The 13,346-nt window shown below is 38.6% G+C and overlaps 1 protein-coding gene across 4 annotated transcripts in view; it reads left to right on the plus strand.

Annotated features, from left to right (window-relative positions):
* cntfr (ciliary neurotrophic factor receptor) overlaps positions 1–13,346 on the plus strand; it is a 266,284-nt gene that overhangs the window by 115,060 nt on the left and 137,878 nt on the right. The gene's annotated exons all lie outside the window — the stretch shown is intronic.

Raw genomic sequence — 13,346 nt, forward strand, 5'->3', positions numbered from 1 at the left:
GTGTTTAACAGGGGGAGTCAATTTGTCACTCGACTTTTAGTAAAGAGTTGTCTTGCCTTATTAGCCAATGAGGCCAGTCTGTTTCAGTCAGCTGACATGAAGAAAGAGTCTAAGGAAGTCAATAAGTCCACAGTGACGCACATCACTGTGTCACGAGGGTCATACACACAGAGCATAGAGAGAAAGAGAACAGAGAAGAAATGTCTTAGGAAATAGGAATGTTGTCTTTGGGGATTAGGTGAAGGCAGCAGAGAAGGTAAGCGAACGAGGGAGATGGAAAGAAAAACAAAAAGCAGTAGAAGTGGATGAAGACTGGAAGAAATTTAGAGAATGGAGAAAGGATGGAAGGCAAACAGAAACAGACAGATTGAGAATGGAAGTCAGGAGGAATAACAACTGATGCTTGATGGCAAAGAGTGCAGTTGAAACTTTTTCTTTAAACAGACCCGTCGCCAGAAGAAAATGTTGGCATTGTACATTACTGCAAACCACAGATGCATTACATTTGTATGTTTCATATATATCATATCAACATTTTTAAAGTGATATATTAGCATATATGAGCTGACTTTGTCTTTGGGAGATGGAGGGGATGGTGGAAGGTGTGACACTAAGGCCAACAGCCTGACAAGCACTGCAGACCACTGCGGATCACTGATAGCATTAATGTATCCACTCTGCTACAATGCACAAATGTAACATATTTGGGGTTTGCAGAAACATACAATTCCAACATTTGTTTAGGTGATTGGTTATTTTAAGTCAAAATGTATTTTCCTTAACATAACCTAATATTTTTTTCACCTAAAGCTAACCACATGTAAGTTTCCAAAGTAAAACAAGTTTCCATGTATCCACTACATAGTGTAGTAGATTTGTTTCTAAACATAACAAAGGTTTCTGTGCCTAAACCTAACCACACATTGACCACAGCAGTGTTGAAATGTAAAGAAAATTAAAGTTTCAATTTATCCATTATGCAAAATAATGTATACATGTAACATTGCAATGTGCAATGCATTTGCAACATTGATTCTAGCTACTGGGTTACTTTAAAGAATTCACTTAAATTCATTTGAAAATTAACATACTTCAGTTCTGGAGCAGCTCTTTTCTATGACAGGGTTCAGTATCCTTTATTTTTTTTAATCCAACTTATTTCTTTAAAAACAAACTAACTTGACTATATATGTCAGTATGTTTACATGATTTGTTTCAATATGCGATTGAGTTGTTCGGTACTGATCCCTCCATATCTATTTTTATTTCTTTTATGCCATGTAGAAAAGCCAAAAGGAAGGAAAGTAGAAGGAGCAAGCAAAATAAAGAGAAGAATAAGAGGAAAGGGCAATACTTAAGGGAATAACAGATATGGGTAGAGGGAGAAGTGAATAACATGAATTGAAGAAAGAGAGCTGTCAGTTCTGTCTTTGGGAAGTATATTGTGTGTGTGTGTGTGTGTGTGTGTGTGTGTGTGTGTGTGTGTGTGTGTGTGTGTGTGTGTGTGTGTGTGTGTGTGTGTGTGCGCACTGTCTATCACTTGCCTTTTCTTTCATGCTATGGAGAATCAGCTACTTCATGCATACACACAACAGAAATGACTATATATGTCATAAGATATCATACTATACATGTATAAGCGCATACCAGTCCATGCAGTTGCAACCAAAATTTAATACGCACACACCCACACACACCCACACACACACATACATATACACATTTACGCACCCTTAAACTCACACAGAAACACACATACTATATCCATCTGCCTGTCTTGGAAAGTGCCTTGTTTCTCTGACAAATTGCTAGCCAGTTTGATTGACAGGATTCCCTGGGGTAGGTCCCACTTGGCAGAGAGCGTGCAACACACACATACACACACTCAGAGTAATGCACACACACATAGTCAGCACAGATGGATAGAAGGGGGATGAACTCTCTTGTTAGGTCTGACTCACTTTGTACAAAATGCACATGCAGAGGAAGGAACACACTGTCTTTGTTTGTACTTATGTGTGTGTGACATGGAGTGTATAGGAAATCCATTTGAGACTTCATAATTAATGACAGCGGTGCAGTGCCGAACAAAGACAATGAAAAACACGGGTAGAAAACATCCATGGACTGAGGGAAACAGAAAGATACAAGCTTTGCGTATACAGAAGTCAATGATGTCTGGAAGGAGGAGGAGATGGAAAGAGGAGTGGAAGAAAGACACCAGGACAGAAAGACAGACAGGTTGGAGCAAGATGGGGCGGACGGACAAAGGAGCCGACATGGCAAGAGCTCTTTTGAAGGGTAGAGAATTAGCATTCATTTAGAAAAACCCTTTTTAATAGTTGATGAATATTAGGAGGCTGTTTGTTGAGTAAATGTTGGACATATCCCATGCATTATTTACATTGCGTACTCACATTATGTACATATACATTATGTGCATTATATACATTCAGTGCATACTCCATTCAAATATTAATTTAAAGATTTCAGCACTGATTGTGAATTCAGCAATAATCAGCAAACCTGGGTGCAATATGCCGGAATATTATCGTGCATTTTATTGCAGCTTTTTCAAATTGTTTTCTTTCACCGAACAGTTTGTTTTCCCTAAATAAATACATTTTAAAAATCTAGTAAATTTACTAAAATCAGCAATTAGTTTTATACATCCCAGTGCTGCTTCTGGTACATTTGATTAGACAGATATCCATGTTCCAATTGTGACTATTTAAAGTGTTTTTAGATGAATATTGCATCATTTCTTTAGCAACAACACTTTTTGCCCAAGTAGAGAAACTCTTTTTGTTATGCTGAGAAAAGTTCATTGGATGTGTCATTTCCATTCAGCTTTTCTAATGTGATTCATGTTGACTCGGATGAAAAAAAAAAAAAAAAAAGACTGAGATGGAAGCCCTAGCAATGGAAACGGCAGTCCCTTAATGAAACGCCACTTTTAACGACGGAGGGAAAAGGAAATAATTGAAAGCTATGAACCTGCAGAGAGGACGGGAGTGAGACTCAGAGGTCATGCCAATTAAGCTTCCTTGAATATGGATTTGAATTCTGACTGCCAGTGAAAAATAGATGGTGATGTGGTTGGAAGGGTGGGGGGGGGGTTATCAGGTGGGTGGAAAAGACAGAAGACAGATACGGGGAAAGACATGAGAGAATATGAAACAGATGACAGATGAAGAGAGAGTGAGAGTGTGGGAGACATGGAGTCAAAGGGGGGCAAAGCTGATAACATTCAGCTATTCAAACTGTTTTTTATGGTATATTAATCATATATACACACATAATCCCTGTTATCTGTATGAAACAGTAAAACATTACTTTATTCTCATAATGCTAACCAGCACTAACCAGTTGCAAACTGCCATCAACAAGCATTTCATGGAAAATTTGTTTTAGTATTCCCTTGCGGTTCTGCAAAAATGCTGAATATCAGCTAGTACCAGACATGCCGTGCTGCTCTGCTGACCCTGACCTCTGAACCACCTTGTGGTTAAGGAAAAGAAGGAGGCAAAAAAAAGCTTTCCTTCAACGATCATTAACATCATATTTATTCATTAGTATTACATAAAAAACAACTTGCACTGCCAGCTGAGCAAAAGTTCATAAAAAATACAACATGTTTTTAAATGCAAGCCCATAGGCGGTGCAGTCCCATGGTGATGAGGTGAGCAACAGCGGTATTTGCTAGTTGGCAGGCATTGAGTAATCAGGGTAAGCACATTATTTGACATTGAACTGTTAGGAAGATATCTTGTGAGCTCTTTAGCAAAACTGTATTAATAGAATTGCACTAATTTCACAGAAAGCACCAGAAACAGCACTGCTTTATAATGTGTTTAAACTGTTACTAAGCTATTAAATTATAGAGAGGAATTACTTAGAATTAAAGGCTGAATGCACAGATTAGCCAATGGCAAATTGTATGACTTTCCTCAAAGAACTGATGTAAAAAAGACATTAGAACTAAAAAATACATAACCACCAAAACAAACAAACTTACAAATAAACAAATCAAAACAAAAAAACATTAGTATCAGCTATCTGCAAAATTGTTATTTTGAACATAGGTATCATTATCAATCCAGAATTTTGCAGTCGGTGCATCCGAACCTGAGTGGATCTAGCTTGCCTTGCGAGTCAGTGCTGTATGTGGTAGTAGATTTTTGAGGGGATTTGTTTTTTCTCTGATGCATTTTTGGCTACTCTTTTTGACTACTAACTAACTACTGACAACTTTTCGCCACTCATTAATAATATGGTCACCATGTTGCTGCCTGTGCTGGTGTTCTCCTTGTTTTGAGTGTCCTCATGTTGCCTTTGGATCAGGTGTTTCTGTAAGTTGGTTTTGTGTAGGTTTTCAGGTTTGCGTAGTACATTTGCACTCACAGCCAATTTAAAACTTGAAAAGCCCAGCTGACCAAGCTACAGGTGAGTGCTATATTTGGTGTTTAATGACTCAATTACTGCCTAATCAACAGGCCCTTTGGGCAATGAAACAAAAGAGTCCCCTTTCAAACTCAACAAAAGGCATTACCAATAGCTCCTTTGGATGTCTGTTTCTTCCAGATTATTCTGTGCCACAGGTAATACAATCACTCACACTACATACAAAGTGCATTCTCGTGCATTGAGAACCTGAAGATTGATCACATACATGGTCCAAATGAGCTTTATTTTCTTTTGCCATTTGTCTTGATCCCTATTTGTCTCTCTTTGAATCTTTTATAGTCTCTGTTTTCCCAGATTCCTTCTTCAGCTGTCTCTGTTTTTCTCTCTATCTCATTCAAATCCTGAGATGTACCAGAAAGTCCTAGCCAAAGCAATGCAATGTCATTAACAGGGTGCCTTACACAGTAAATACTAAGAACAAGCACAACATGAATACCAATGAGCAAAGTACAAGAGCGTTCAGTGATGGAGGAGGAAAACAAAGGGAAATTAGGCACTGAATAAGGAAAATGTGGCGCAATTGAGATTGTTTTCTTTGAGTGAATTTTTTTCATGGCAGCATCAGTGCAGCTACATCTGCTTGCAAAGTGTGTGTGTGTGTTTGAGAGTGTGTGAATGTGGTGACATCATGCTGTTGACTGTGAGAGCTTGTTATTTATGGGAGTCCATATCCTGATTGAGAGACAAACATCTCCACTCATAATCATTCCCTCCATCTCTCTCTCTCTCCTTTATGTCGTGCGTTTCTACTTCCCCTCCTTCCTCTCTCTTCCTCCTCTTCACTGTCCACATCATCCACACTTGTCACCCTCTCTCTTTTCTTTCATATCTGCCATCCTCCTCTCACATTTCTTTATATTGTTTCCTCTCTCGAAATCTTTTTTCTCCCTTTACTCCATCCCTGTTGCCATCTCCTCCTCCTCCTCCCATCTCTCCACCCGAGTGGTCAGCAGCAGATTCATTGCCCATGACATCATTTGCCGCTGACGCTACGCCGCCGTCACTAAATGTTTACGTGCAATCCTTCTCTGTGCTGCTCTACCACACACCGATTCCGTCTAATTATTATGGACAGAGCAGCGATAGAGTAAGAGAGGCACAGATCAGGAAACAGAACGGCAGAGGGAAAAGGAGCGAATGAGAGACAGCGGGGAGAGTAGGAGGTTAACTCTCACACTAATTCCATGGTATTACAGCTGTCAAAGCTGTATTTATTTCTTGAGCATTCGACACGTGCTGACTTCCCACCATGCCCGGGTGTATACTTTGCTAAGCTGCAGCCCTTTTTAGTTGCACCTTTGTGAGTGGATCATGTTAAATGTTCAAAATTAATTAATACAATTTTTTTGACAGCCACTCTAATTCACATGCATGTACAGATGCTCAGATAGGTGGATGTATTTAGCAATAACAGCTACAGCAATCCAAAGTAGTTAGTATATGTATATAATTAGATATAATAGTAATTCATAGTGTCTATTCAGTATCTTTTCACTCATTCAACCTGCTCTTTAGTAGTATTCATCCATCTTGTAGCTTATAGTCTAAATGTAAATTCAGGCTATTATACAGGGATGAAAGTAACTACCGTAATAGCAGGGACTACTGTAATTATGTTGCCTTTTTATGTACTTACAGCTAGTTTTTTAAGTATTGCAATTGCAAAGTGGCCTTCTTTGACCCAGACTGGATGATTTTACATTTAGGTTTGTTATGCAAGTGATTTTCATAATTACAGAGAAGAAGTGGAACAAAAGAGACACAAAGAAGTAGCACAATGTTCAAGGCCTAACCATCTGTAAGTATAGAGTATGAGAACTCAAGTTAGACAAAGTCATTGGGTTTTACAGACAACACAGTGTTGGAGTGAAGTTCTCCCCCGACAAAATAAGCAACATGCCGTCCAAACTTAAAAGTCTTATGATGAAAGCGCTGGAAATGTTAGCTGCTGTTTTTGATTTGTGTATCTCTGCACTGTTTGAAACAAAAGACAAATCTAGACGACTAAATGTAATCAATTATTCATGAAATGTAACCGCTCTCTGATCTGTCATCAGAGAAAACAGACAGCTGCTGTAAATAAGTAAATAAGCACAAAGATTGATGTCTTGTGCATAGTGTGTCTGTCTTGTATGTCTTGTATGTGTAAGCCATGTATGTGCCGGCAGGGAACCTTGATCGCTCTCATTACCCTGAGTAGCACTCAGTGTAATCAGTGCTCCCTGTTTGGCACGCTGTTTGTATTAAATTCAAGATGGAGCTCGACCAATTGATTGACTGACTGGATTGGCAGATGGATTACAGTCAGACTGACTGGATGACTGGCAGGGAGGCAAAGTGAAGCAATACTAATCCCCTTCAGTCATGGCTTTGAAGTGCAAGAAAAATAGGAGCATGTCTTTTTTTTCCTTCGCACAAAAAATAGAAGCAAAAACAAAAAAAGTATAAACCCTCAAAGAATAACAACTTGAAAGTGAAGGGAAAACAAACAAAAAATTATTCAAATTATAAAACTTATCACAGAATAAAAAATTTGCTCATATGCAAATTTGAAACATTGATTTTTGTAAACTTTTTTATTACTTGTTCAGAACTTTGTGTCTCAAATTATCCACAAGTAATAATCTGATTACTGATTTTGTTTGACACATAGTTAGGCACATGTTTACACTTTCCTAGGGATGCACTAATACACTTCTTGCAGTCCCAATACCCTTACTGATACGTTTGGGTCCAAGTACCGATCTGATACAATGTTTAGCATCCCCTCTGGAGGACAATTGAAGAGTTGATTTACTGAGTGCCTCTCTGATTCGAGAGACACAAAATAGCTGGCAGAATAGTTGATTGACACTGATACAGAGGTTATGTTGTTCCCTTTTGATTAGCTGGTTTGATTACAGTTTGGGGCGTTTAGCTGAAGAGTTATTGACTTGGCAGTGTGCAAGAGATATTTAGAAATGAGACACAATAATGATAGTTTATGTGTCTTTGAGTGTTAATGCAATACACTGCAAGTGTTATGTTGAGAAGAAGGGGGAAGGAGGAATATGTTGCAATAATAGATAGTAGAGAGACATTTGGAGCTTTGTAAAGAGAAGAGAAAAGAGACAATAGATCAAAAAGTTCTACATTTAAAGAGAAACAAGAACAGAGAGGTGGAGAAAAGAGACAGTCTCTAACATACAGAAGTTTGTGAGTTTGTGTACACATGAATTGTAGGGCTGTATATTGAAATCAATGTGGCAACATGATAGGTATCAGGATACAGGGATTATGACTCAATGCAATGGATACAATGCAATACTGTAAGCAAGGAAATGCGTTGCACATTTTTAAACATCAAGTTTAAGGAGCTAGTGCTGTGCCCTTTATGACTGCCTATTTCATTCAGACTCCCAATTACACATAGTAGTCAAACCATGGAATTACAACTTCTGGGTACATCATGTGATGTCAATGGGCCCAAAAAAACACTTATTCCCATAGACTTACATTGGGAAAGAGACATATTTTTTGAGTGTCATATCATAAACCATGTGGGATGACTTGTTTCACTATTTTGATTTGATCCATTTGGTCTGATAACATTTTGATGGTGTAAAAGAGAGAGTGCACAAGAGAGTTGAACTCTCTTGTGCGCTTGCTCTATGGGCCCAACATTGCAGAACATATTGGTAATTTATACCTGGAAAGTCAAACTTTTTTTGGCAGGGAGGAATGCGGGCCCACCTCCAGTGCTATATCCAGTTCTCTTAATAGATCCATGGTTTTGTAGGCCATGTTGTTTGCACTTACACTGGTGATATATTGTTACACTGGAGTTTTAGAGTCAATTGGCTGAAGATAGATAACAACACTACTGCTTAATGGTCACAGGTTTTAACACAGCAGAAATGTTAATCATTAATGTTTTTTTGAGAATCAATAAAGTATCACAAAACATAATATTGTGATACCCAAGGGTATCAATGTGTTCTTGCACCACTAATGGATTAGCATGTGTGCTGGAATCAGGGCCTCCATTAAGAGGTGAAAAAGCGAGTTGAGTGAAATTTTATGCTGTTCATCAGTGGTGGTTTATCTCCATCCTCATCAAGTTACTCATGGATTTAATGTTTATTCAGAGCTACATTAAGAAAATATGGATATTTTATCAAGCTGAAACTGGATCCAAGACGCAACCAGCTTTGGCAATCATCTGTAATGAGGGTGCTCCCACTACACTCACAGAAACATAATCATCCACTTTGTTAATCAGCCCGTATTTTCCCTCCTAAAATTATGTCACATGTCATGAATCTGAGTGTGAGACAAAAGACAAAATGTGAGATTTAAGAAAACAAATATCAGTACTATGACAGTATTGGTAAACACTCAATGGTCTACAGTATAATTGGTCCAGTATAGACTCAGGGTTCCCGACTGTCTGATAACATCGGTCTGGTAATGGGCCATTTCCAACCAATCACGGCCCTTTATGTTAAGATATGAAATCTCAGAATCTCACTGTCTGAGCGGAGTGTTTGCATGTGTGTGTATGGCCTGCCCAGCTCCTTTGACTCATTAGTTTATTAAAAGGGATTCCCAGTAAAGCTTTGATCAAGGCTCTCTCTGAGTGAAGGCTCCTTCCCAAAAGCCTGAAGCAGTTAAAAACACTCTATATTCACATTGAAATGTCAGCTTGTTCCATAGTGGAAGCTAATAATATCACATTTTCATCCGTAAGTCTACATAATATACAGTAGATAATATCAAATAAGTTTTATCATCTTCTCCCTGACCCTGGTGTATTGACAGATATAGCTTAAGTGCTCAAGAGATGAAAGAGAGATTTCAAGAGTTTATTTACTGGTGACACCGACAGTCTGGCAGATTATTTTTATCAATATGTCTGGAGAATGCAGCTGGTAGATTATGAAAGCAATGCAGATATTTATGGGGATATCACTCTAACAAAAGTTCTTAAGGTGTAAAGTAACAGTAGACAAAAGCTGCTGGTGCCAAATAAGGCTGTGAGGTCAGTCTACCATTCTCAATAAGAGAGTAAAGACTATCCTCAATAGAAAATATGCCCGAGTGAAAGAATGTCTTTCGGGAAAAGAAGGGCCTGTGTTGGCCCAATGATAGTCGATTAATCATTTATTTGAGAGACTGGGTGATGACTTGCGTCAGCACTAAGATAAAGACTTAAAAGCTGAGTTTCATATGAAGTGTTCTTGGGCAAGAAAACCAAAGCAGTATACAGTATGTGTATGACCAATCGCTATTAACAACAGGTACAATATACTGTTTTCCATTTGTAGTCTGAATTGTACTGATCAATCATGTTTGGCTGGGTTGTGGTTGCATGCAGGTAAACAGTCCAACTGGAGAGAAAGGAGGTTGAAAGCACTGGCCAAAATTCATTCTCAGAACCCATCCATGGTCTGATGATGATTAAGCCTTTTATTCTCCTTTTTTAAATTATTATTTATTTGCATTCATATGCAGATATGTGTTTATAGAGATTATTTAAAATTATCACATGGACCTAAAACACCCTGTCTTATGTCAGTAGTTGATGGCTTCTGAGCATAGAAAATGATAATGGTCGCTAGATAATGGACTCAGCCATTGTGTCATTACCAATTGGTTGGTGGAACGCTGTTTTGGAGCCTTCAGCTCAGTATTTTGGTTGTTGGCATCTTGATTTCCAGAAGTGATCATATTTGGCCAGCCTCAAGTGGCCATTTGATGAACTGCAGTTTTGGTACCTCCAAATTGACTTCTAGCTGATTTTCAGCCACTGAGTTTGCCGCTTGGTTCCAAGATTGGTGTAGTTTGACCCTGACTTCTGACATCCCCAGGTTGCAGTGAGAAACATTATCCACACTGTTACATTACTCCATACACCTGCAAACTCCCCAACTCACATTTTATATCCATCTTTGTGGTGTCGCCCTTCAAAACTGAGAAGTATTCATTATATGGGATCTGCATTGGGACACAAATGAACAACACGTTTCCAACAGCCTTGCTTTATCTGCCCACTACTGTCAGTCTTCATAATGTCTCTGTCCTCCTACCCCCTCACCTCTCTTAGAATCACTTTCATTAACAACATTTAACAGACAAAGACGATCTTTGAAACTCAGTGCCTGAAAGTGGAAGTTGTTTTTTTTTTTTTTCCCTTTTTGTCCTTTTATCCATCCTTCTCTCCGACAGTGCTTCTGTCCTTCAAACACACTCTCAAGATGAAAGCAGACATCGGACGAGGCGGACATACAGGTGATACTGCTCTTGAGTGGCATTGTACTGCGTCAGCTGGTGCACATACCCTCACATTAGCTGGCACAATTCATTAAAAGAACCAAATACTAATATTATGTGAATTTGCTGGTGTGTGTGTGTGTGTGTGTGTGTGTGTGTGTGTGTGTGTGTGTGTGTGTGTGTGTGTGTGTGTGCCTGCCTAATGTGAGTCATTAATGGGAGTGTATTCTAATGAGGCTTACAGCAGGTCAAAGCCAGCCAGTGTTTAATGACAAATAAATAGTGAACAGAGTGCTGCGGCAGCTTTAGGGTCAGACAGCATTTAGCATTTTGGAGATAGGACGATACATTTTGTAAGTGAGAGTCATGAGCACACACACATCTGCACACAAAGCAGCTTAAACATTCAGCATTATATGCTATGCTGTGTCAAATCTTCCTTGTAGGATGACATACTCGTGTGTGTGCCTGTTTCTCTACTAATGTGTTGGCTGTTGAGGCTAAGTCCTCATAATCCCATCAGGAATTTTCAAACACCGCTTTACTGACCTGACTCCTTATTGGATGTGTGAGTGTGTGTGGGTGTAACACATATGTGACCCCTAACATACAGAGGTTTCTATTTCTCCTGCATCTTCTGTGAGTGTCGGTATTGATTTGTGGTAGAGATTCAGTGAATGTGTATGAATGTGTGTCTGAATGAGAGTAAGCTCGGTAGTGTGAGTGTGTTTGAGTGTGTGCGGTTCAGTGACCTTTTCTGTGTGGCTGTCGTAACGCCCTGATTAACTTTCCACTACCCTGTTGTGCAGCTAATGACTGTGTGTGTGTGTGTGCGTGTGTGTGCGCTTGCTTTGCATCTGTGCTTGAGCATAATAGTAGCACAGGGAAATAAAAGCAGAGGTAAATATTTAGGGAGATTAGGAATTTCAAGTTTCAAGTAATTAACCTTACTTTGGAGGAAGGGGCCGTTCAAACATACTGTGACTGGCTCTAAGGCTTTCAATGTATTTCAAATTACTGCAGCATACAAATACAAACCTCAGCACTACTGCCTCCCATACTGTACATCACGCTGTGAAAGGCCTTCTGAATATACATAATGATACATTTTTGGATGGTTTATTATTTATATAACATAAATGGTTTATTTATATTTAATTGATGTTTTATTTTGTGTTTGCTGTTTTACCTTTACAGTGCAGTTAATCCTGAAGGTCCAGTGTGTAGGATTTAGTGGCATCTAGTGGTGAAGCTGCAGATTGCAATCAACCAAAACGTCTCTTGTGTGCCAAGCATGTAGGAGAACTATGGCGGTAGACACAAAAACCCTAGTAGCCCTGGAGCGAGTGTTTGTTTTGTCCATTCTGGGCTACTGTAGAAACAACATGGCATATCTTTCATTCTAGAGCTCACACACTTGACCTTTAACTGTTATGTTATTTTATTTTATTTTTTTTTTTTATGCAAGACCACTGCTAATGACATGGAGTCTTTATGTTTTGGATACAAAACCAAAATATAGCTTTATTTTTTTCTCTACTTATGTTAAAGCAAAGTCATTTTGGTGGTAGTTTTGCATCCTTCTGTATGGTGACTGTCACTTACGTGACAAATAGTTAGATAACTATGTATAAAAATTGGTTTAAATTGCCCAAAATTGCTATTATATTGTTTCTGTTTTGAATGAAAAAAACAAAACAAAACCCACACCCCTGGTATTTAAGAGAGGATGCTGAGCCAGAGTCGATGTTGGAAACAAAAGGAGCCGCCTGCACTTTCAAAGAAATCAATTTAACAAATCAATTTATTTTAGTCATTAAAAAAGGCATTTCATTTGTAGATGAACAGAATGTCCCCTCGACTGAATTGAGTGACCATTTGCAAGATAGATTTTCTGTTTCCCGAGCCATTTTGTTGATTCCAACCCATTAAATCTCAAGTTGTGTTTTCTCGTGCCATTAAAAATCAGTGAGCCCCCACTAGTTCTCCCAATTCCTCCCTGATAGACTGTTCAATAAGTTAATGTTGCCAGGAACCTAATGTAATTCCAGCCAGTATGAGCAGAGTTTTTGGCTAATGTTGCTTTGCAATAAAACTTTGTTCCAAGACATTGGAACTGAATCACCAGAGGCTTAAAAGGGGTCTCAAACCCCTCAGTGGTGCAACACTTCTAAATATACACATTTAATTTGATCTATTGTGAACAGAAAGGCCTCAGTGTGACACATTGTGCAAGGAAAGTAGAAGAGTAGCAGGGGGGAAAGATTGCTATTTATCACATTGAATTTCAGTTTAATTTAATTCAGCTTAACTTTATTGTCATTCTTCTCAACTTAAGTCATTCTACTTCACTAAAGTGCACAGAGAAACACAACTGTCTGAGTGCAATGATGCAAACGGAGGTGGAATGAAAACAGAACAATAAATGGCAATGAAAGGAACTTGAAAAGAAGACTAAACAATGAAATCTAATACCAACAGTAGTGTGAAAGTAACTGGTGCATCGGATTTTATAATAACAGTAACACCGCATCCAGGATGTACCTATTAAGGGGCTGGTGACTATACAGAATATAAATGTCGCATGTAATACAAACAATACTTGTCAAAAATAAATTGAAGGTAAA

The sequence above is a fragment of the Plectropomus leopardus genome, chromosome 20 (assembly GCF_026936395.1).
Source record: "Plectropomus leopardus strain MGB_pleo_1.0 chromosome 20, ASM2693639v1, whole genome shotgun sequence".
NCBI lineage: Eukaryota > Metazoa > Chordata > Actinopteri > Perciformes > Serranidae > Plectropomus > Plectropomus leopardus.